This window comes from Sapajus apella, unplaced genomic scaffold (genome assembly GCF_009761245.1).
Source record: "Sapajus apella isolate SASKATOON/1434 unplaced genomic scaffold, GSC_monkey_1.0 scaffold69, whole genome shotgun sequence".
Lineage (NCBI taxonomy): Eukaryota > Metazoa > Chordata > Mammalia > Primates > Cebidae > Sapajus > Sapajus apella.
The window spans coordinates 263,665-268,601 of record NW_022437009.1 but is presented as its reverse complement, the minus strand read 5'-3'; the positions used below and the strand labels follow the sequence as shown (position 1 = coordinate 268,601).

The window sequence follows — 4,937 nt, the reverse complement described above, 5'->3', positions numbered from 1 at the left end:
ATCATCCACTTGGAGATTATATATAGACACAAACACATATGTTTTTAAGGGAAAAAAACTCTCCTTCCCTTTGTTGATCCTTCATTTTCCCAGTTTTCTTCTCTAGAGGTAGTCATACTGATTTGTTTCTTATGTACACAAGCACATCTATGTATTTAAGAAAATTTACTTAAAAATCACTCAAATAGAATCACTCCATATACACTTTTCCATACTTTTCCTGTAAATTTAACACTACACGTTAGGGATAATTCTGGAAGTATAAAGCTGCCTGATTCTTTTTATTCTTTTTTATTTTTAGAGACAGGGTCTTGCTCTGTCTCCCAGGCTGGAGTGCAGTGGTGTGATTATAGCTCATCGCAACCTCTAACTTCTGAGCTCAGGGGATCCTCCTGCCTCAGCCTCCCGAGTAGCTGGGACAACAGGTGTGTGCCACCGCTCTCTGCTAATTTTTTATTTTTTGTAGAGTCAGGCCTTGCCATATTGCCCAGGCTGGTCTCAAACTCCTGGCCTCAATTGATCCTCCCATCTCGACCTCCCAAAGTCCTGGGATTACAGGTGTGAGTGACTGTGCCTGGCCTGCCTTTTTATTGGCTTCTTAGTATCCCTCTGAATGAATACACTACAATTTATGTAGCCAGTATCTGACTATAAGCAGGGTTGGGTTGCTTATAGTTTTGGTGACTACAAATATTACTGCAATGAATATCGGTGTAAATATGTATTTCAAAAAATATGTAATGCTTCATTCATGTCATCCTTGTGCAGAGGCCATGACAATCTTCTCCGTATCCTTCCAATTTTAGCATACGTGCAGCCAGAGCGAGCAAGCAAATATGTCTTCATGTTCAGTTCAAGCAGATTCACAGAAACATGTCTGATAATGAAGTTGCAGCGTCAAAAGGTAAATATAGGTTCCAAATTTTGACAGCACCAAAATGCACTGCAAATTTAATCACATTTTTTAATCCTACTAAAAATATTTTAGACTCCCATCTCACCAAATCTTTACCTCACCAATGTATATTATCAGATTTTATAATTTTGCTATTCTGATAGGTGAAAACTGATTTTCTCATTGTTCTGATTTTCAATCTTTATGAGTGAGGTTGAACACTTTTCCCATATTAAAAGGCATTTGTATTTATTTACCTGTGTAGTGTATTCATGTCCTTTTCCTGTTTTTGTTTTTTTTTAATACAGAGTCTCACTCTGACACCAGGCCAGAGGGCATTGGGCTATCTCAGCTCCCTGCAACCTTCACCTCCCTGGTTCAAGTCATTCTCCTGCTTCAGCCTCCTGAGTAGCTGGGACTATAGGCATGCACCACCAATCCCGGCTAACTTTTGTATTTTTAGTAGAGACGGGGTTTCAACATATTGGCCAGGCTGGTCTCAAACTCCTGACCTCAGGTGATCAGCCCGCCTCAGCCTCCCAAAGTGCTGGGATTACAGGCATGAGCCACCATGCCCAGGTGCCTGTTGCTTTCTACTGGATTTTCATCTGTGTTTAATTGCTTTGTAAAAACTTCATCTTTTTTTTTTTTTTTTTAAATAGGCTCTTGCTTTGTCACCCAGACTCCTGGAGATCTGGCATTCTCCTGCCACAGCACCCCCCACCCCCAACTTTTTTTTTGAGATGGAGTCTCACTTTGTGTCCCAGGCTGGAGCACAGTGGTGCAATCTCAGCTTACTGCAACCTCTACTTCCCAGGTTCCAGCAATTCTCCTGCCTCAGTTCCTGAGTAGCTGGGATTATAGGCATGTGCCACCATTCCTGGCAAATTGTTTTTTATTTTCAATAGAGACGGGGTTTCACCATGTTGGCCAGGCTGATCTTGAACTCCTGACCTCAAGTGATCCGCCCGCCTGGGCCTCCCAAAGTGCTAGGATTACAGGCGTGAGCCACAGCACACGGCCGTGCCTGAGCCTTTTAAAGTGTTAGGATTACAAGTGTGAGCCACCACACCTGGTCAAAATTCCATATTTTAAAGTAAAGTAGCCTTTTGTAATACTTGCTGCAAATATTTTTTCCCAATTTGTTTTTGGTCTTCTGACCTTTTTTTTATTTGATTTGAGTATAGGTTTTTGCTTTGCATAAATCTTTAATTTTCACAAAGCCAAATTTGTCTGTATTTTTGCTTATGGCCCTGGATTTGTTTGGAATGGCTTTTGGCTGGGTAGCTTCTCATGGTTTCAATTTTGAAGCTGCTAATTTAGAAAAACAACACTTGAGACTTCTGGTTAAAGACAGCACATTAAACACATGCTCCACTCCCTCCTAGATGTCAACCAAAAGTTAATGTTTTGATCAAGTGATACATAGATTCACATGGATTTAAAACCAGAAAAATACAAAGAGGCACAACCTGAAAAGTTTCCCTCAACTATGTCTCCCATCAACTCAGTTCCCGCTTTCTCCCTGTCCAGAAATGAGGACTGTTACTCGTGTCTTATGCATGTTTGGCTCCAGAGTTTCTTTATGCGTAAGCAAGTAAGAATTCTGGTAAATATTTTTTAAGGATAAACCTACCAGGACAAAAAAATATAAAAAGGACAAGAGTGAGATAATTTTAAAAGCTAGAACGTAAGGCGAGGCACGATGGCTCATGCCTGTAATTCTAGCACTTTGGGAGGCTGAGGCAGGCAGATCATTTGAGGTTAGGAGTTCAAGACCAGCCTGGCCAACATGGTAAAAGCCTACCTCTACTAAAAATACAAAAATTAGCCAGGCATGGTGGCAAGTGCCTGCAGTCCCAGCTACGTGGGAGGCTGAGGCAGGAGAATCACTTGAACTGGGAGGGGGAGGTTGCAGTGAGCCAAGACCATGCCACTGTACTCCAGCCTGGGTGACAGAGTGAGACTGCATCTCCAATAAAATAAACAAAACAAATAAAAGCTAGAATATAGATGAATGAGTGGTAATTGAATCAAGAGACCTAAAAAAGCTGACTCCAAAACCTGCAGATGAGAAAGCTAAAGCAGCTCACTTTACATTTCAGAATCTCTCAAATGCTCAGCAATGGTAGCACGAGGTACTTTTGGAAGTAAGGGTGAAGCTGTGGCTAAAAACAGTAGGTTGAATTGAAAATCAGCTCAGGAAACAATGGAAGCCCCAGGCCGCCTCTCCCTCTTGCTGTTAGATGGATTGCCCCTTCCCCATGATGTCCAAGAATGGAGGATTTTCTGGTGGAAGAGCAAGACAGAGAATGGGCAAGGCACTATTGTGTGACAGAACAGCATGCTGGGAAGAAACAGATTATCAGCAAATTGCCTTACGCTGTCTTCCCTTACTTAGGGAACCCTGACAGCCAGCTTGAATATTAGGAAAGCCTTTTCTGAAACCCTGACACGCTGGAGAGAAATGCCCTAAAGATAATTCAGAAACATCTCTGAAAGAAAAAAAAATATTATTAATAATATCTCCAGAGAAATAAGAGAAATAGTGCATATACGAAAGAAGAACAGAATGCTAGTTTTTAAAAGGAACATTTAGAGAACAAAAAAGTTAGAAATTTAAATATGATAGCAAAAATATAAAAAAGCTTATAGATCTGGAAAGTAGAAAGTAAAGCAAAAAGAGATGGAAAATAAAAAATATGAGCAAAATTAGTGTACTGGGAAGATGATCCCAGGTAACATCCGTAGGGGAGCAAAGAAATGAGAAAAGGGTCGTACGGAAGTTAATATATCTAGCAAGTTACTGTGAACAAGTGGAACTTGACTCCATTGGGGAACTCTGGGAGGCCTGTGTAGAAAGCATGCTTCAGGGTTAAACGCCTCATGGTTGAGTGAGCTGGGATATTTATCTACTAACTCTCATCAGTCATTGGTTAAGGGTCTGTTCCAGGGAAAAGGGGGTTAATTCTCCAACACTTCCTGAGCCAACTTTCAGTAGCTAGACAAAGCTCTCAGGCAAAGAGAAATATGTGCCAGCAATTTCGAAGGCCTGGATGTTAAAGTGCCAAGAGAATTTGGGCAGGGCATTGACGGCAAATGTTACATCTTCCCTGCACTCTCTCTTAGGCAACTACTGAAGAATGTGCTCCACCAAAACAGTGTTGCGAGTCAAGAAAGGGGAAGAGGTGGAATTCAGGAACCAGAGCACTCAACACAGAGGTGAAGAGAGTCCCCAGGATGTGGGTGGAGGGAAGTCCCAAGATGACAGATGTACAGCAGGCCTAGAGGTCAATCAGCCCAGAGAGAAGCACATCAGTAGGCTCTGGAAGAGCTCTCTTCCGGATGAAATTGATGAAATAACAAGTTCGTTTGGACATATTGAGAGGAGACTTACTAGAGAAGAGTATGGATTAAATTAGTGACATATGCATAGGAAAACTAGGCAAATGAAAAATGAGACAATTATTTACTCCAGAGAAAGCAAAACATTTTTGAAGAAAGTGATCATAATTTATTACACAACACTCCTCCTCCCTTTTCCATACAGCAAAGGAAAAAAGATTACTGAGTTTGTGTGAGGTGTGAATAACATTTATTTGATAGTAATATAAACGCTGAGTGTCAGTTTAATAATGACATAGAAATATAAGCCTAGGAAATACATGTGCACGTTATGGGAAGAGGTGAAAACTGAACCCCATCTTCGACAGCAGAAAGTCAATAGAGAAAATTAAGAAGTAGCTATTTAGGTATACAATGATTACCATCACCCCTCCTCCCCCCAAAAAAATTTAATTAAAGCATTGAAAGTAATTTCTTCTGAGGAGTGGGAAATGAAGGGGTGGAGTAGGGGAATGCTATTTCTTGTAATTAGTAATTTAGAACTATTTGATTCTTTGAACTATGTGCATATTTAACCTTGATGTTTAAGAGAACTAAATAAAACTTAGTGATCTTTTTTCCTTTGCTGTATAAAAAAGGGAGGAGGTGAGGTGGAAAATGTGCATCATTCCTAGCTGATAAGGAAACTGGGCAGGCA

The 4,937-nt window shown here is 40.7% G+C and overlaps 1 pseudogene; it reads right to left on the bottom strand.

Moving 5' to 3' along the window:
• Positions 1 to 729: 729 nt before the first annotated feature.
• LOC116531236 lies at positions 730 to 830 on the bottom strand (annotated as a pseudogene).
• Positions 831 to 4,937: the final 4,107 nt, after the last annotated feature.